Genomic DNA, 20,938 nt, shown 5'->3' with positions numbered 1-20,938 from the left:
GCGTGAGTCAAAGTTGGTGCGCTCAATCCCGTATTTTTTATATGGGACGCGCTATGACGTCCCACGGCCCCAGCTTGTCTGGCAAATCAAATAGGACGTCAGAGCAATCTAGGACTACTGTTGTCCCTACATCTGAGTACATGCTATGAAGTGTATATCATGTTCTTTGTTGTTTATTTCTATTTTTTTATCGTCGTGATTGCTGGATTGTGTTTAGTCAAAGAAGCCACGATAGTGGCTGAAATTGACCTAGGCATCACACAAAATCGTGCTTCGTTAAGCGGCTATCATATTTTACAGTAGCACTCACAAGCATCCGCGATCAAGTTCCTAGGCACAGTCCATAGTCAATGGAAGAGTGAAACGTGAAATGGAAAGGATTAAAAATAACCATAGTTTATCAAAACCATCATTTTATTCACTAGCACTATTTTACGACTTGTTGCATCGCACTGTTTGATCAAATGGTGACAGTCGAACAGTCGCCAACCATTCCATGCGTATTAATATCTCACGTGACCGTAGGAGAAACGTAATCTCACTGGTTCCCTGTAGGTCAATATGATAAGCGACCCTAGGATCGCGAAATATATATATTTGAAAGAAACTTGTGGAAAACATTACCGGGTCAGGGGCGTAGCTGCCTATACGCAAATACGCAGTTGCGTACTTTCGGAAATAGTAACAAAAATAAAAACACACATTTTAAAGATGAAATAAAGATTATTTAACACATATGCATACCATGAACGTAGTGTAGGCTCTGAAAAACTGGCTCCAAAATCGTTAAAATTTAGGAGTTTCCCTCAGGGCTTTGCCTTGCCGGACTCACTGGGGGCCTTGAGCGACCCCCCCCCCCAAAGACCCCTAGCCATAATTTTGCGTACAACTAAAACAGGCCTAGCTACGCCCCTGCGGGTTGTCAGGTTAAGGAAAAAGTTGCTGTTATTTGTTAAAAGATTGGTAACTACACAAAACATCCCCTAATGTAGACATCATTCTTTCTTCATAAAAAAAGTTTTGATTATTTTTTTTCTACACCTGCGTCCACCGCTAATTAGTACCTTCGCGTTTTTGTGCAGGGACGTAACATTATTTCTCCGAAAATGTAATGTTAAATTATTGAAATATGATGCAGAATATATGAATATAACAGGTTCTGTTTGACAATATACCATTTAAATAATTGTCTACTTCTGTAAAAAAAAATGTCTACTTTACTAGATAGTACTGTTATTTGATACATTTGAACAAATATGCCATTTCCTTTTTTTTTTCAGAGAACATCAACTTAAAATTGTATGCAATACTTTAAAGTACATGCGTTATTTCAGTCATTCTATATTTTAAATCGGATTTATTTTATAAAATATTGTAATTATGGAAAACTTTTTTTAAATTATCAATGCGCAATAGTTGTAGTCTTCTTTGCACTGAGTTACCTTATTATATTTATATAAGAAACTCTAATTTGGCTCTTTTCTGATGCTTTGTCATTTTTTGCTGTTTACAACATGATTAAAGTCATGTTACCAACTTAAGAAGGTTTGAACAACATAAAAAATGTAGCTGCTGTATGTCCTACATATGTACCAACGAACATCCTGCACACAGCTCTGTATTACATATTGTTACTTGTTAACAGTTTCAAAATCATTGTAACAAGCTCAGTTTCCATAATTATATTTCTATTGTTATTTTTTTATCTAGACACATAAACACAAAACCCGTTGAAAAATGTGTAACAGATCAGTTCTTGTCTTAGTTGGCAAAGATTTTATTCACCAACAGTCTTCAGTTTATGTTCATTTGGAATAGTTCTCACCAATGCAGTTAATTAGAATAGGACTTGCTAATTTTTTTTCCTGATTTAGCCATCGAGTATATGGAATCCAAAAGTACTGAAAGATACAAGTTGTTTGAATACCCTTTTGAGTCTCTCAGGACTGCTCCTTATTGGGATTCTGTTAGTAACTGTAGTACTGTAAAGGTGACATAATCCTCCCGTGGGTAATCGGATAGAACTTACGGCTGCTGTGTTGATGCTCTTGTCTCTTTGTATTAATTCATATTGATGGTGATTAGACAGCAAAAAGGCAAATTCACATGCTTTGACAGGGTTCAACATTTGTTTAGCTACAAAAGCCTACAGTGCACTTACATGACTTTGGGAGAATTCTAATTTTAAAGCCTTTCAGGCATACATGTGAAAAAAATGGTTCAATCCTGTAATAAGCAGGAGCAAATGCTTTGTAGTGAAATTGGTGGAACAGAAGAAAAAAACAAAACATGGGAGATTGTTTTAACATGTGTATCATCAAATATATGTGTCTGAAAAGTTGTGGGTAATTTTTCTTCTATTTGTTTTGTCTAGGTGTCTTGATTGCTCGGTTCATAAACCATCTCTTGAAAAAAAGCTTTGTATCTAACAGAATAAAATTCAACAAGAAATCTGTGAGCGATGGCTCACTAGTTACACCCCCGCTTTCAACCACGATATAAGGAAAATAAACAAAGTCCTCGGTAAACAGGAAGTTGTTGTCGATTTATTTGTTCAAAATAGGATCCTACCATATAGTCAAAAGAAAAAAACAAAATTCTCGGTAAACAGGAAGTTGCTGTTGAATTTTCCCCAAAATGAATACCAGTATAAAGCACAACTGCGGAAAAAATATGTTACAATTTCAAGTCACTGTGGTGAGTAGTTGCAGAGAAAAACGCAACAAAAATGTCTACTTTCAAAATATCAAGTAAAAAAATAAAAGTCCTCGATTATAAGGAAGTTGTCAATTTTTTCGATTTTATATCCTACATATGTTTTTTGTTTGTTTGTTGGGGTTTAACGTCCGAGCAGCAATATTTCAGCTATATTCAGACAATGAACATGAAATTGATGATAAAATGAACATGAAATGATGATAAAATGAAAAAGGGATGGGACACAAGGACAATGGGGTCGACTAAATTTGATTGCCACTGGAAATAGGGAGAGGTGGGGAGGGTCGGACAATTTAGCCTCCTGTGGTGGAGCCCTATGGTTTCTACTCCGGGAGAATAGCACAGTAGGGTTCTTTAACGTGCGAGAAACGTGGCATCTTTCCCAACACGGTGCACCACTATGGTTTGCGGTCAGGATTTCCGTGTTATATCCTGACAACCCCAGCATGTAACACGCCAGGGGTACCCCATTCCACCACCTGGGGCACACATCCCAGTTGCTCTGTGGGCAGAGCGCCCTAGCCCCCGGCTAGGGTTCTGAGCACTGTTTAGTCGCCTTTTACGCCAAGCTTAGCGCTGCTGCAGGCCTATTCTTTTAACATCCGGACCTGCACGGGGCGAGTAGTTGCTGAGAAAGTTTGACGAAAATTTCAATTTGCAAAATGTAATGTTAAAAGAAGGAAAGTCCTCGGTAGACAGAAATTTCCGAAAATAGATCCCACTATATGGCATAACTACAGGAAGAATATAATTATTATTACAATTTCAAAGCGCTGTGATGAGTAGATGCTTAGAAAATTGCAAAGAAAATTTCAACTTTCAGAATATAATTTGAAAGTCAAATATAAACAAAGTCATCGGTAAACAGGAATTTGTCGATTTATTCGAAAATGAATACCATCAAATGACATACCTACGGGAAGAATGCTGTAAAATTTCAAGCTGCTCTGATTAGTAGTTGCTTAGAAAAAAACTGTTAAGGAAAAATAGACAAGGGTAAAACTGTATATTCCCCTCTCCTTCGAAACAGATCTAGAGTTTTAAAAATTACTTTCCCCTATTTAAATATTGTACAATCCATTTTTTATGATTTAAAATGTGAACAGAGCAAACTATGAAGGTCTTCTTTGACTCAGAACTTAAGTACTTTGATTTATTAGCGTTTGAACTCTAAAAGCCTTACTCGACATGCATATACTCTTGTTATATGGTTAAATTAAACAGAAATAAACGAGAAATAGTTGTAAAGCATCGACCAGCTTTATACTGAGTGGGTTAAGGGGTGGGATTATTTCGAAAAAAAAAAGAAATTATTGAGCCAATTGTTTACACAGTCTTGGAAAGAAAACTTATGATTCAACATTTCCACTATCACTCAACAATTTACATTTTCCAATATTGTTTTTTTAACTCCTGCATCTGCTGAAATAAATTTATTATTTTTGCGCGTGCGCGAAAAAAATCAAACCCAACATAAAATCCCAGCCCCTCCCTTTTAGAATATAATAGTCTGTACCTAATTTGTTTAAATTTAAACGCGTTTGACTTCAAGAATCATATAAATTGATTGCGACAATTATCCTTTTCTTTTAGATTGTAATGTGAAATGAGAAGAGCAGACAAGAAGTTCCTTATCCGTTTCACCATTTTATTTTGTTTCTTGTGGATGTGCGTAGTGTTGTTTACCAGCAAAAGATATACTATTGTTTTGAACAAATCGGAGGAAGACACCCAACGGGATGACAGAGTCAACCAGATTGAAGACGCTAAATTATTCATTACTGCAAACGAACAGGATAAGCATATTGCAATTAATATTGCAAAGAAAAACAACGTTGACGATACAAATCTGTACCCAAGGAAAAAAGATCTGAACATTAACAATTGGAAAGTAAACATCAGCGATTCTCCAGTAGGTATGAGGTCTAAAAGATTAAGAGTTTGAATAGATCGAGTATGTAGCAGCTCTCATGCACGAATAAGTACTTGTTTTAGCTTTTAAGAAGCCACAGGGGAGGTCAACTAACGCTCACGCATTAGTTTTTGAAAGTATTCTTCTCCTAGATAATTTTTGCTAAAACAAATGTACTTATACTTTTCCTAATGTCAATCAAAAGTTTGGTGAATTTTTTTTTAAACTATTTTCTAAGGTAAGTACTCCCTAATTTAGAATTTTTCGGCTGACTGTGTTCCTGGTATAAATGAGCGAAGTAAACGTTAATTTAGTCTATAGTTTAGTTCTCAAAATCTATAACCGAATGTGTTCCTCAAAGGGAGATTACCATTCGTTCAAATGATAGGTGTGGTTCAATTTCAGTTCTGAATTGCTACGCGAGATCAGAAAAAGGTCTCCACACAATTGTGAGAAATTCTAAGTCAGAATCAACTATTAGAAAAGATAAAAAAAACAGTGGAATCACGTTAATAATGTGAAAGAGCATAGCAAAGAGAAATTTTATCTTAACGCTGATTGCGTATTAAATGAATTTTCTGGTTCTAATTCTAAATCGTACTGGTCAATGATTTAAAAACTTGTAAAATGTTCAGGGGAATCCAATATGATTACTCAGCTAAAAACGCAAATGATGAATTAATTCCGGATGATCGTACAAACGCAGATATTTTTAATATATATTTTTACCTAGTGTCTTACTTTGATGATACGGGCACTGAATAACCGGTATTTCAGAGAAGCATTGATGCTTCCTTTGAAAAACTCTAAATTACTCAAGTTGAAATTCGTGACATCCTTGGAACTCATAAACTTGCAAAGCTTTGGGTCTTGATGGCATCAGTCATCATATGCTAAAAAATACCAAAGATGCAATAAACTTTCCTCTTACAATACTGTTTAATATTTCTTTTAAGCTTCCCAAGTATGTGGAAAATTTCTGGTTTATTGCCTCTGTTTAAGAAGGGAGATAAATCGGAAGTTCAAAATTATATGCCAATATCATTGTTATCACCTGTTGGCAGGGTATTTGAAAGAGTTGCTTTAAAACATGTATTTAACAATTTACTTACAAACAACTTATTATATAAGTATCAATCTGGCTTTATACCAGATCACTCAACTGTTCACCAGCTGATAGATATTCATCATAGAATTGTTATGTCCTTAGAAGATAAAGGTTTAAATGCAGTCGTTTTTTGTGACACCTCAAAAGCCTTTGACAGGGTATGGCATGCAGGACTTTCAGTTAATTTAAAAGCTTATGGCTTTCATGGTAATTTACACAGATGGTTTGAGAGTTATTTAATTAATAGAACTCTATGTGTTTTCATAAGAAACTCTAGATCGTCAACTTTACACACCCATGCAGGCGTTCCTCAGGGATCAGTTTTAGGGACCTTGTTGTTCCTAATACATGTATATGTCATTGATATAGCACACGAACTCTTAAGTCTTACAAGACTGTCTGCAGACGACACATTCCTCTCAACATCCTCATACTATCGAAGATATTTTGAATTTCGATTTGGAAACTTTAGTTTTGTGGTCTCGTAAATGGTTGGTGAAATTCAATTCTCATAAGACAAAAGCATCGCTTACTACTAATAATGATATCAGCTTATTATTTAAAGATGAAAGAGTACAATTTGTTTCATCGTATAAGCATCTAGGCGTCTAGTTTTGACAGCAATGGTAAATTTCACACGCATATTCTTAATGTTGGTCTGTCTGTTAGTAGAAAATTATGCGTGCTTAAGCTTAAATATGTGTTGAATAAAGTTAATTTAGCTCGTATATATTTGATGCTACTCGACCTGTAATGGAGTATGCGTGAGGTTTGGGATTGTTGTCTAGAGCTAGAATCTGATATTTTAGAAAAAAATACAACTAGAAGCTGGCAGGATAGTTACATGTTTGCCCCGTTTCCCTGCAGGGAATCTCTTTACTTTGAGACCGCATGGGAACGGTTAATTGATGGTACGAGAACACAATTGATTCCCCTTGGTTTTCGTTGTATAGTTATATATATAGTTCCAACTTTGGTAGTAGGTACCTTCCACATTTTTTCATATTTTTACTGGAAACTTATTTGCTGAAGTTTTGCCTCTAATTGGTAGAAAATAGGTTAAAATTACATGGGATTTTTTTTTCATTAATCAAATCTGACTTGAAGTTGTGATTTGGTTCAGAGGAAGAAGGTTAAAATTTAGGACTTTTAACTCAGTTCATTTGTCATGTTTACCCCATCTCCGAATTATATGTATTAATTTCAGAAAATGATGGTAAAATTTTCTACAATTTATATATAAAATCATGTTTGTACATATCTTTAGGCCAGAGAAGTTTTATTCAGTTTGCGCCGGTGGAATTTTTTTAATCTGCTCAAATGTGTATATTGAAATGCACTTGAAAATTAATTGCGGTCTCGTGCCTGATAGGCGAAAACATCGACGCCTCAACCTTTTCTATATTATTCATAATACTGCCCCAGAATATCTTATTGATTTATTACCCCCATTAGTAAATGAGGTAACACATTATAACCTGCGAAACAAAAATGACTACGTTGTACAACAGCACTGTTTCGCTAGCACTAGTAAATCATTCGGTTTTAGCGCAATCAGAGATCGGAACTTACTCAAGTCTGACGTAAGGCATTTCAGAAGTTTAGGCATTTTCAAAGAGCGAATCAATCAACCCATTTCAAAACCTCCCATTTATTATAATTATGGGATGAAAAAGATAAATATAATTCATAGGAAAATTTAACTGTAAATTAAAATGTTTATATTTTATCATGTAACCATTTATCAAAAATACGAACCGGTTTTCATGATAAAAAAACACTTCTTTCTCTCCAGTCACCTTGTAGATACCGTATATTTATTATGGTCAAGAAATGATCTGATTTTTATTGTAGTTTATATATATATATATGTAATTGTCGTCATTGTGTATACATGTACCACTAAAATCAGTGTTTATACCGGGAGAGGTCCAATCCCGTTGCTGATATTGTAGCAAATAAATATTTTTAAACTATCAAAATTCTAACTTTGTATTATTAAAAAGTGTTGAGTGTATCAAGCCAACAAATTAATAAACAATACAGAAGCATTCTGGTGAGCGGTTTAAGTCCAGAGCTTTTATTTAGATGTTTCCAGGCTATTTATTTTCTTATTTTGTCCATGATTTCTTGAATATATCTAAAAAATTAAAGGCTGCATTTCACTTGGATAAAGCTCAGATTAGTTTTACAACGTTCAATTATACTTGCCCGTAGGACAATAAAAATCTTCTTTATTTTTCAATATGCATAAATTAAAAGGACCACCTAGATTACATAAAATGTCATATACTGTGGTAACAGTGGAAATTAATACACTGCTGAAAAGTTGCATCATATTTCAGGGGCAAATGGTCGTGGTGTCCTGGTTAGCATCAACGACTTGTCTACTTCTGAAAAACGAAAATACGACGCAGGGTGGAAGAATAACATGTTTAATCAGTATGCTAGCGATTTGATTCCAACTAATCGTTATGCAGGAGACCATAGACACATTCTGTGAGTTTGATTTTCCTTCTGTACGTTAAGGCTTCATTGGAACATGACTGTTATTTTTTTTTAAATATCTTAAAAAGTATAATATGATTTGAGACTATACTTATGAGGGACGCAGCTGTTTGTACCCAAATAACATCTAACTTTATTAATAATGCACCGTTGTGTTGTTTTATTGCTGAATTCTCGACCAACGGGAATATGCGATACATATGTGCGTCTGCGTCAAAACTTTAAACAATTACATAACTGCAAACGTCACTTCCGATAGAAAGATTTTTTTTTTGAGCCATTCTTGTTTTGTCAGACTGAGGATCGTCATACATATACATGTATTTCAGTATTTCGAAAATATTATCATAATCAGGGTTAAAGTATTAGAATGTTAATGACCTCAGTGTTAATGTCTCTAAATTATGTCTGCTATATGTACTAACAAGGCATTAAGCCGCTTTTAGAAAATGGGATTTCATATATGCAGTTGAAATTCTCTGAGTTGTAAGATTCACACAACACGAAAAGCAAAGGTTTTAATAGTTTAATAGTTCACAAACAAACGAGCCTTCTAAAAATAGAGTTGAACTCGGGTGCTTTCTAAAATTCTGCGGAAAACTTCTTCAGGATAGAACAGAAATCCGGACAGAGGCTGTCCTGGGTCAGAACCCACTTTGCCCTATTCCCTGACAAATCCTGACAGAAACTGTCCTGGGTCATGACAAAGAAATACGAAAAGCTGTTCTTCACTGTTATACCCGTGGACAGTTTCTGGCGCTAACTGAATCTATTCTGCGCGATGTCATTATTTAGAACGGGAATAATGAAAATTGTTCCAAATGGTAAATCTTTTCTGTGTGGTGTAATTTTTATCATTTTAAAATTTCAAATTGTGCAACGAATCATGAAAGTTTTACGATATAGCGCTCACCTACCAAGTTTCAATGATTATCACTCAGACTCCACAAACACTCGTTATTCATTTCTAACACTCGGCGCCTCATGGCTTAATCACACATTGTTTAAAATCACTGTTTACGTGTATATATAATATAGTTTACATTCTGTTATAGACCTGTAATTAAATTTAGGTAATAAGATTTACTTAATTACAGGTCTATGATTCAGTTTAAAGTGTAAAAAAAGGCTTGAACTAGTAATTTTTCACGAAGTTCTAGATGAAAGTAATTATTGAGTGCAAATACTTTTAATTTACATTTAGGTAAAAAAATCATTGTATAAAATGTCAAAATTGTCATTATTAGTATCATACTGGTAACTGGGGCATACATATTTCAATCGAAATTCTAATTTTTTTTGGGCAAAATTTATGAGTGTGAGCATCCAAATTTATCCCTACGGGTCTAAAATCAATGCAGAATAGGTAGAAATTGAAAATATTGGCATCATGTTAGTGACTGTGACACTAACACTTCAATCAAAATTCTGACAAAAAATGGCATGTTTCTTTTGCAAAACGTACTGGTATGAGTGCAAACGCTTTTAATTTTCATAATGTATAAAATTTAAATTTGTCAGTATTAGTATCATAATGTTAACTGCGACTCTATTCGATACGATGGAGCAGTGTAGCGAATAGTCGTTACATTTTAATACGTCTGTATACTATTGACTTGTGACATATATTCTATCCTACATGATAACACCTACATGTAGATGAGCTGTCCCCGTACTACATGTACCATGGTGTAAATCGTGTATTAAATTACAGCCCTAGATTAATCCTACGAGGAAGAATGACCCGGCCAGCGAAAGCTATATTTTTATATAGCCTAGCTGGCCGAGTGATTGATTGTTGGGGTTTAACGTTCCAGCAGCAATATTTCAGCTATATTCAGACGATTGCTGGCCGAGTGGCCTAGGGCGCTGGACTGTGTGCAGGTGGTATGTGTTGCCATAAATGTCACAGCGGTACGAGTTCGAGTTCCGCAGAGGGAACGACCAAATATTTGCTTGGCAAATTTGACAGTTCTAACATCGTTGGGAATTTTTCAGACCCTTCTATGCTTACGTTATTTTCCCTGTATTAATTTGATCCGATGGAGCAGGTAGCGAATAGAGTCGTCACATTCTGAGACGTATATATATTTATCAAATTTCGATATGCTGTACACGTGATTCAAGGACTAACCTCTCTTATAGATTGTCTTGGTGTAAGTGGTGCCACTTGAATTTGTTAATTCGAATAGTTATTGTGTTTCCGTAATTTTCATTTAAATGATATTTGTTTCCCCTAGTTAACTATTCAAAAATGTGTTTACAAAAAAATTAACAGAATACTTATCGATTTCTATATTTTCATCGTTATGTTATTAATTGAAATGTTGTATTAAATCTTATATTTAGATGCAAGACTAGAAGGTACACAAAGTTACTACCTGAAGCCTCAGTTGTAATAATATTTCACAACGAAGCATGGAGCACACTTTGGAGAACTATTTACAGCATCCTTAATACTTCACCTCCTCATTTACTGAAGGAGATATTCCTTGTTGATGATGCCTCAACACAAGGTTTTTTTCTCATTTTTATTATATGCATAGTTTTTTTTTTAAATTTCGACAGAATAACTAATTACAAATGTAATTGGATGGTTCAGCTTAAAGAACTCTAAACGTCTTAAGTTTGCTATTTTCATTACTGCTAAAAATGCGAAATATGATATTCAGTGTTTTTGCTTTGTGTTTTTTTTTTTTTTTTTTTTTTTTTTTTTTTTTTTTTTTTTTTTTTTTTTTTTTTTTTTTTGTTTTGTTTTGTTTTTTGTTGTTTTTATCGTCAACCGTCTAAATTTCTACTCGCGATAATGTTTATTAAAGCCCCGTGCAGGTCCGGGTGTCAAAAGAACAGGCCGCAGCAGCGCTAAGCTTGTCGTAAAAGGCGACTAAATAGTGCTCAGAAACTTAGCCGGAGCTAGGCGCTCTGCCCACAGAGCAACTGGGATGTGTGCCCCAGGTGGTGGAATGGGGTACCCCTGGCGTGTTCAATGCTGGGATTGTCAGGCTATAATACCGAAAACCTGACCGCAAACCATAGTGGTGCACCGTGGTGGGAAAGATGCCACGTTCCTCGCATGTTAAAGAACCCTGCTGTGACATTCAATAGCAGTAGGAACCTTTGCGCTCTGCCACAGCAGGCTTAATTGCCCGACTCTCCCCATCCCTCCCTTTTATCTTGTGACAATCAAAATTTGTTGACCCTATCATCCTTGTGTCCCATCCCATTTTTCATTTCATATTCATTTTATCATCCATTTTATGTTCATCGTCTGATTATAGCTGAAATATTGCTGCTCGGACGTTAAACCCCAACAAACAAAACAAACAAACCGGTGGCAATCAAAATTTGTCAACCTCATTATCTTTGTGTCCCACCCCTTTTTCATGTCATCATCATTTCATCGCTACTCGGGCGTTAAACCCCAAAAATCAATCAATCAATCATGTTTATTTAATCATATCAGCCAAAGCAACCACAAAATCAAACGTAAATGGTATTATAATGGTCAATTTTGAAGTGTATAGTTTGTATCAGTCAGCAGATGCTTAAAACTCGTTATATCATACTACTCATATTAGTTAAACAGGATATAAAAACACCTTATAACATCTTCATAACCATGACAATACCTTAATTTAATTATATTTATGAATTTCAGATCATCTTTGCGAACAATTGGAAAAAGAGGTGTCCAAATTTCCCTTTCTTCATCTCTTTCGACTGAAGAAAAGATCTGGGTTAGTAAAAGCAAGGTTACTTGGATTTTCTAAAGTCAGGACGGAAGTTGCCATTTTTCTTGATTCTCACTGTGAATGTACAGAAGGTAAGATATATTGTACGAAACAACAATGTTTAATGAATGGAATTTAGGACATAATAGATTTGAACATTGCCTTAATTGCCGTGAAAGTACTTTGAATCGGGTATACCAATTTTCGTGGATTAGGGAAGAAACACAAGTTCGTGTATTCTTGAATTCGTTGTTTGGAGGCTTTCAGTGTCCACATCAAAGGAAATCTCCTTTTCTTTGCGATCCAAAATTCGTGATTTGGTTTACCCACAAAATATACGAAAATTGATATCCCACGAAAAATAGTACTTTCACAGTAGTTATGTATGTATTAAAATTTGAAATGAAACATTACAGTAATGATTCTGAGTCAAAAATAAACGTGAAAATATGTTGAATTACACGTTCAATTATTTATGAACTGCTAAGAGATTAAGGACAAGAACTTTTTGTGAAATCAGTGCTACCGAATCTGACAACTTTAAACATGCCTTGCATATGCTATGTATAACAATGCCATTTTGTGTTATTTCGAAGTGGAAATCAGAATCAACAACGCGTCTCTATACCGTGCTCATGTATTACTCTAGCAGATATTGTAATTTGTCCCAAACGTAGATGTGTTTTACGAAATTACTGTTGATGCGTGCATGCTACTTTCATTTTCCCTATCACAGTTCAAGGAATAATAAGAATTGTGTCCAATTCAAACAAGTTCGCGACACCGACTTTAATGGATATGATACACATTTTTTAAAACGTAATGTAATTTGTGGATTTCGACTAGATTCTATACCTATCAGGACATTTTCTGACATCATGTGACCTTGTCATCTTTTTTTTTTGGTCGAGTACAAGTTATTTTAAAGTGTAGAAATGTGTAACTGTGTTGCTGTACAATAGAAATTGAACATGTACATGTGTTACTAGTATAACGTTACTTCTTTTGAAGTTGTCATTGCATGTAATAAACATTTTAAGAAAAAAATATCTTGGAAAAATGAAATAAAACATGTATAGAAAAACATTAAATTTGAGCAGGGAAATTACCCTACAACGTACAAATAAATTGCTCGACCTTACCCGCCCCCTTTTTCTAGTGGCAATCAAAATTTGCCAACCCTGTTGTCCTTGTGTTCCGTCCTTTTTTTCGTTTCATCGTCGTTTCATGTTCATTTTATCATCCATTTCATGTTCATCGTCTGAATATGGCTGAAATATGAAATATTGCTGGTCGGACGTTAACCCCAACAAACAAACAAACAAATAAATTGAAATGTTACAGTGATTACCGAGGAAGGCTGAACTATGCTTTTCATACCTGTTTAACATTGGAAAAGTTCGTGCGAGAGATTCTTCCCCATTGACCCTTGTTTATGTTGGGAGATTTTCACGTAAAGCAAATTTTGTATGTAAAAATTCAGTTATTTGGTATTGTTTACAGAAAAGATAGTCATTTTAACCAAAAACCTCCCACAAGTCTTACGATGTAATGAAATTTTATTTTATTTTTTCATTGATTTTGTTGGAGTTTCTTACCTAATTTGGGAGAATAAATAGGTATGGATTTTTGCAACCAAGTTAGGAAATTTTGTAGTTGACGTCACCATGAGTTAATTAAATCATTTATGTAGGTTGGCTCGAGCCCTTATTGGAGCGAATCAAAGAAAACAATCGAACAGTTGCTGTACCTCTAGCAGACCATATATCCCACGAGACTTTTGAATTCCGTCCAGCCGATATACAGAATCTTATGATTGGCGGGTTTGATTTCGATCTTAATTTTAACTGGCGACCTTTATCAGCTGAACAAAAGAAAAATAGAACAAGTGTGATTAACCCAGTAAGGTATATTTTAAGGTTTATTTAATGACCTAACACCACAGTAACTATTACCGCAATCTGATTCACTTCTATACATGAAAATAAAACCGCAAAAGCATGAACACTACTCGTTACAAATTTGCAAAGGGAGATTTTTCTATTGTACTGTACTAATTTGCATACAGAGACGGGGTAAAGTACTGAGTTTAGTAGGGGTGTAAACTTTGAAATAGCGAATATATCCTCTGCACAGGAGAACTTTCATTCAGATTAACATTTATATACAATGGCATAAGTTGAACTTTTAAATCATTCCAATCTTTGTGTGGTGCCACCAGAGATGCAATGGACAGTGTATGTCTTAAACTATCTGCTCCTTATATTATTCATAGGTAAGCAAAATTGGCTTTCAAAAGATTTTAAAGGTGTATATGGGCTTAGTATTCATTTTTATTTATTTCCTTTGTTTCTATTTGGTTCTATTTAAGTAGCAGTAAGAATCCTGCAAAATCTGAAAATGTGATACACCCGAAGAAAAGGCTACATATTTTTATTTTTGTGATTAAGTAGTTTTATGGGTCTATACAATATGAAATGTGTAATTATTCATTCAAATCTGCCTTCCCTTAGCAAATAATCAACATTGAAAATCCAATAGATTCTTTTTTATTTGAGTGTCATTCACAGAGTTATCTCCCTTAATTTTGAAATCTTCAGTACCTACTATATAATTTTTATCTCCTAAGAACACGGGTTATGTAAAAAAAAATCTGAATGTTAATTTCTGTTTACTATGGTAATTCAAACAAAATATCAAAAATAAAAATAAAATTTTTTACCCATGAATTACATTTTGCATGATTCTTAGCTGGAGCACTACTTAATTTGTTAGGTATTCCCTTGCAAAAAAGTTCTAATATCATAAATGTTCGTAAACTTTCACTAAGGACTAAGTATACAAATGACCACTTCCATGGTTGTTTACATATCGTGAATTTACCTCATTCTCAGTAGCCATTTTCGTTTGAAGAAATATGCCAAAAAAAAGGAAATAACACTTTCAGAAGGAGCTCTGACGCCATATATGTTTTCAAATGTAAAGCGTAATGGATTTTAACAGGAGTTTATTTCATCTTAAATTTCCAACATTATAAATAAAAAATAAATAAACTGGTTTCCAATATCTTCACCGTTATCTATATTTTTGGTGGCTATATTGATAGCACAGTTTTTCTTCTTATAAACGAGTGGTTTGAGAGAGGAAGTGGTAAAATTGATATAATCAAAGCGCTTGAAATTATTTCGATGAGCAATATTTCAGAAACAATCGAACGGATGGGGAACTATACCTCTGAGTTTTCATTTAATTGTTATACAATGAAGCAATGCAATTTCATATATTCACTGTTGAGACAAACAAGTACGAAATAGCCAGAATATGAAACCGGAAACATAAGATAAAGCTGTAGACTCAGTATTTAAGATTACGTCCAAGGTAGTATGTGAGTTTATCTATCATCGAATACGTAACGATTCGAAACGTTTAAATGAGGAGCACGATTAAAATCTAGTGCCAAAACTATTCTAATTGTTTTGAAATGTTTTTTCTAATGTTGGAGTGCTTCTGAATGAGTATGTTTTATTCATATTATTAGGTCCTTACATCTTTGCAGTGCCAATAACTGGTTTCTATATACAAAATATTGGCAAATTATGTACACTTTATAGGTTTCCATATAAGGGATTCGAAGTTTCAATGAACGTGCATTGAAAAAAAATATCAAATATGTAAGGTTTATGTTTCGAGAGGTTGATCTAAAGTATCCCTTAATCAAACAATATTTCATTTCTCATTCGAGTTCGTAAGTTGTTTCGTTAGTTATCTGCCTTCTTTGAAACCTAATCTGTCAAATTGACTTCATCTGTTTAATTCACCGGCTTGAAAAGCATGAGTTATATAGTGGTCATGGTGTCCGCCTGCTCCTACTTCTAATCCGCAACTCCTCCGAAAACACTGAATGGAATTTGGTAAAAAGTTCGCAAATTTGTAATTACATGATGCCATTGTGCGCCTGTTTTTTGTTTTTATCTGAATCACTGTAAGGTTATCCTGATGCAAAAAAACGGACTTCTTTTTTATTCGTTGTGTGTGTTATAAAAGAAATTGACTTTGGTACAAATTACTTATTGTTCTGTTTGGAAAGGGTGTACTTTATTGATCGAAACCCCCTAAAATATAATGTTCACATTATTTTTGTACAGCTCGCCAACTCTTCTTGGGTGCTGCTTTGCAATCAGTGTCGAATATTTTAAGTTTCTTGGAACATATGATGCGGGTTTCTTTATCTGGGGAGCTGAAAACTTGGAACTGTCATTTAAGGTACCGTAGCATTCATTTTTTATCATTCGTTAGTAATGTTCTGTTTTAAGTATTCTAACTGTCCAATTGTCTATCCGAAAAGCGTAGGAGGGCATAGCAGTTACGACTCTACGCCTAAAAAAAGTATTATTATATTAAAGACATTTCTGTCATAACGATTGTATTGTATTTTGTCATGAAGTGTAGATGCAGGTATTATATCGACTGGTACATATACACTGTATTGGAATATTTTCATAATTTTTTCTTGCATCTGTAAGCATTCATTTACATAAAGCAAGACATTTACATAGTTGAATTGTACAATTCTAAGTGTATAAGAGAGTACAATACTGAAACAGTAGATATGCCAGATATTGAAAACAGATACGAAACGTAGACAGTCTGTTTGCAATTTGATGCGTATCTTAATTTGTAGATATGTTTATTTCAGACATGGATGTGTGGAGGTATGCTTGAAATAGTTCCATGTTCACATGTAGGTCACATGTTCAGAAATTCTATGCCGTACTCGTGTTAAGGAAATGGCATACAGGTACTGATCAAGAACAGTCTTAGGTTAGCCGAAGTTTGGATGGATGACTATAAATATCTTTATCACGACAGAATATTTTACAATACAATTGTGAGTTAGTAATAACCTTTATTATGATGGCATATTAAACAATACTTATGAGAGTTTGCAAAAATATTTCCTAGACAGAATATCTCACAACGAGTTCGCCTATCCGTATCAGTTATTGAAAAGGAGTATTTGTTGCAATATTTTGCAACACAAATCCGAATATGCAATAAACTTCGCCATGTCAAAGTTTTAAAATGCTAATGTGAGCATGCAATAACCTTTAGTGATGTCAATATTTTCACAACACTAATATCAAGTTCTGAACAGCGTCTGACGTTCCAAACTCACTCTAGACGCTACATTCAGCCCTCTTCGAAAATGCAAGAATCTTTTTTCAAAGTCGGGAAAAGGTGAATGATTTAACCCAACATTATCCGATTGTCAAACGACGTTTGATTTGTAAAATGTCCGAAAATTTCGAAAGGCCTATCTGGAGCGGTTAGTAAGAGAGAAAACGAACAATTCTTGTTACTTTGCTAATGGGTGGAAGGACTATTTTGTCAATTCTCAAATGCTTTATTCTGAAATACAAATAATACCAACCGTATATATTGCAAATTTCGATATGCTGTACACGTATTTCAAGGAGTAATATATCACCAGCAGTATTCAATCAAATATATACGAAAACCAAATCAAAACATTCATTTATACATGAGGAACTCAAAACCAAAACTATTGAAATAGGAAGCCAAATATATCACCGAGTGGTTCTATCATGCCCAATGCAAGGAATGAAGCCTCAGTGTTTTCGGTATTTGAAAATTCAATGCTATTACACAGAAAGAGTCAGAACCTTTGCTGCTGTAGTATATAATACGATAAGGGTAAAATTAAGAGAAACCGGTTTTTTTTATGTCTATTTTTAATGGACACAATGACAAGAATAATTTATAAACATTGTATAAGATTTTGCGCTATTGTCTATCATTTTATTGTTAAACTTATCATAATACGTATTTTTGCGCAATAAATTGTAATACAAGAGTATCAATCGGTAGTAAAAAGCAACCTAGGCATTACTTGTCATGATATCTGATTTTTCAGTTCGATTTTGGTGATGTTTCCGAACGTAAATCTTTAAGAGATTCCCTTAATTGCCACAGTTTTGACTGGTATTTGAAGAACGTGTATCCAAACTTATTTCTTCCGTATGACTGTCATGCGACTGGGCATGTAAGTATGACATAGTAAAGTTTTAAGGAAAGTTGACATTTATAGCATGAGTGTGGTTGGGTTCTAACTAGGTAAAGTTCTTCATGCAGGCGTTTTGGTTTGTTTCATTCTGTAAGACATCATATATGCTATGCAATCATGGTTGTGAAATTCAAGTTTATGTATTGTTTTGTATTTACAATTTAGGAGAAATAGATATTAGTTTAGTATACGATTGTTGCACGTGTATATATGCCCACTTCCGAATGCAAAATTTGCTTGTCGAAGTATTATTACTCTTTAACAATTTGTGATAAAATGTAATGATTTGGCCAAACGTATTGAGGCCAAACAAACATTAAAAATGAACTCAATTCGATCAGTGGTAAAGAAGGCACTGTGTTGAAGGTGCACTATACAGTTGCATTTAGGCGCACTGTTTCGTACACAGAATTGACCCATTCTAATTTTGTAAAACTTCAAATCAAAATTTGAAATTTGGTGGCAATATTGATAAACAAAAGTAATTTAAATGAAGAAAGACATGTTTCAGTTACCTGCCCTATCAGGTTGCCTCCTCAGCGTAGTTGACTGATTTTGAAAATACCTAATTTCGCACGAAAGTAGGGAACTAAAGTTGGGAGAAAATAAATCGAAAGGATGTTGTTATTTTTACCTTGTTCCCGCTGCGTCCGTGTATGCTTTCCTCCTATGATAGTTTATGGCTGCCTGATACTTTTATATAACATAGTATTTGGCTGCTTGTTTGTGAAAGGCACCCTAGATTTGTGTGAAAACAGTAATATTTTTTCAGCATGTTACTATGGCTACTGTTTGTTATGACTGTACTCACTTATGCTCTTAAAAATAACTTGAAACTTCACACATCCAGGATAAGAAAAAATATCAACTTTTTATGGAAATAAATACCTGACATTTCGCTTTATTATTTTAACAAATGAGACGAGATTTTCAGAATTGACCTAACAAGTAAACTAATAAATCAAGCTCAAAAGTCTAGTAAATATATTTCCTTATGACTGACAGTCAATATTCTATACCTTAACATGAAGATATATTCTTTTGTCTTAATGAACTGTCATTTACAATTACGGTCAAAGATTACATAAGCAAGGTCAGTTAGTCTGCGTGATATCACTCTTAAGAGGTAACACCTGATGAAGATTTATATCTCTGGTTAATTTTGTACGAAATTTACCTTTTACAGCGTATTTGTATGTACATTAAAAGTCATTAATGTGGTTCTACGTTTCGTCGCTGGTGAATTAATATCGCAAATCTAGTACCGAGCCGGGCGTCAAACATTACTGAATAAGCGGTTGAAAAGTGTGAGAAGGACATTTAGCTTTTAGCGATGACCGGGTGTCAAAAGAATTGGCCCGCAGCAGCGCTAAGCTTGTCGTAAAAGGCGACTAAATAGTGATCAGAACCCTAGCCGTGGAGCTAAGGCACTCTGCCCACAGAGCAACTGGGTTTTGTGTCCCTCGTGGTGAAATGGGGTAACCCTGGCATAATACGGAAAACCTGACCGCAAACCATAGTGGTGCACTGTGTTGGGAAAGATGCCACTTTCCTCGCACGTTAAAGAACCCTTCTGTGGTATTCTCCCGGAGTAGGAACCATAGGGCTCCATCAGAGGAGGCTAAATTGCCCGACCCTACCCACCTCTCCATATTTCCAGTGGCAATCGAAATCTGTCGACCCCATTATCCTGTGTCCCATCCCTTTTTCATGTCATCATCATTTCATGTTCATTTTATCATCGATCTCATACTCATCGCTTGAATATTGCTGAAATATTGCTGCTTGGGCGTTAAACCCCAATCAATCAATCAAACGAAAAGAGTTCATTGGTTGATATTGGATAGCTGTATAGATTTATTATTGTTTTACCACGGATCGGGCATCCTGCGGTAAAACAAAGATGAATGAAATCTCCGTTATAATAATATGACTAGATTCTTAATTTTTTTTTTTTTTTTTTTTTTTGGGGGGAGGGGGGGGGTACGGAATATTCTGTCGCGCTGTCGATAAAATTGGGCAAAACTTGACGTCAGAAATAAGACCTTACCGTTATACCTCTATGTCGTCGGTATTATGATTATCATCGGTTTGCCACGTATCCAAAATCAGTTAAATGGATCTAAAAGTCAACGCAGTATGTTCTGCAAGTTTTCATGAAATGCAGAGAAAAAGAATGTCAAACAAACAAATCGGTCAATTGAATTACGTTAATTACATTGCTGATACTATCACAAATACTTAGTAACGTTTGTAGCATGCAGAATGGTGATTTTGAGCTGATCTTTTTCATCTCGGTGGAAATATTGTCTCTTTGACATATTAACCATATCCATTCTCGTTTTATTATGCAATAGAGTTACAAGCTTTTACATGTACATATAATATATACGTATCTTACTTGCATATGCAGATACGGAATGATAGATCAGACATGTGTATAGAATCTCCAGTAATGTCGTTTATGATGAACAGAGAGGTTCAACTACAAAGATGTACCGACTATGCTTTTAACCAGGTATAATTATTACAATGTATGTCAACATCGAATCAAGAGTTTCAATACTTCAAGGTGTACATTTTTAGTTTAGCAAGTTACCCGAATTTGCACAATCCGAACGTATTCGGAGTTGATATTTCAGGCTATCTCGTTGTCTTCAGCATTATCTTGGCCAATGCCTATCACAATCGAGTAATTAAATCCAACTTACTGCTTGTTATCGGTTTTAAATCTTACTGATTTGATTTCAGTAGAAAATCAATAACTATTTTGTCCATTACAACGTTGGTATTTATAATTACTTGTACTTCACACATGTATTGATTGGGAATAAAGTACCATAATATGTAATTTTAAAAAGCATTGCATATTATTC

General features: G+C 34.5%; 1 pseudogene across 1 annotated transcript in view; it reads left to right on the top strand.

Annotated features, from left to right (window-relative positions):
• The first annotated feature begins 4,324 nt into the window (after positions 1 to 4,324).
• The window catches only part of LOC148603004 (polypeptide N-acetylgalactosaminyltransferase 5-like), a 22,187-nt pseudogene continuing 5,573 nt past the window's right edge, over positions 4,325 to 20,938 (top strand). Inside the window, exons 1-9 of the transcript XR_015916911.1 lie at positions 4,325 to 4,634; positions 8,084 to 8,237; positions 10,596 to 10,762; positions 11,905 to 12,069; positions 13,671 to 13,884; positions 16,123 to 16,240; positions 16,674 to 16,865; positions 17,913 to 18,041; positions 20,476 to 20,580. The product of XR_015916911.1 is annotated as a polypeptide N-acetylgalactosaminyltransferase 5-like (transcript). The remainder of the gene's footprint in view (positions 4,635 to 8,083; positions 8,238 to 10,595; positions 10,763 to 11,904; positions 12,070 to 13,670; positions 13,885 to 16,122; positions 16,241 to 16,673; positions 16,866 to 17,912; positions 18,042 to 20,475; positions 20,581 to 20,938) is intronic.

Source organism: Perna viridis, chromosome 11 (genome assembly GCF_037379345.1).
Source record: "Perna viridis isolate PV_CMFRI_1.1 ecotype Kerala chromosome 11, ASM3737934v1, whole genome shotgun sequence".
Taxonomy (NCBI): Eukaryota; Metazoa; Mollusca; class Bivalvia; order Mytilida; family Mytilidae; genus Perna; species Perna viridis.
The sequence above is the reverse complement of the archived record's forward strand: the minus strand, read 5'-3'. Positions and strand labels throughout refer to the sequence as shown.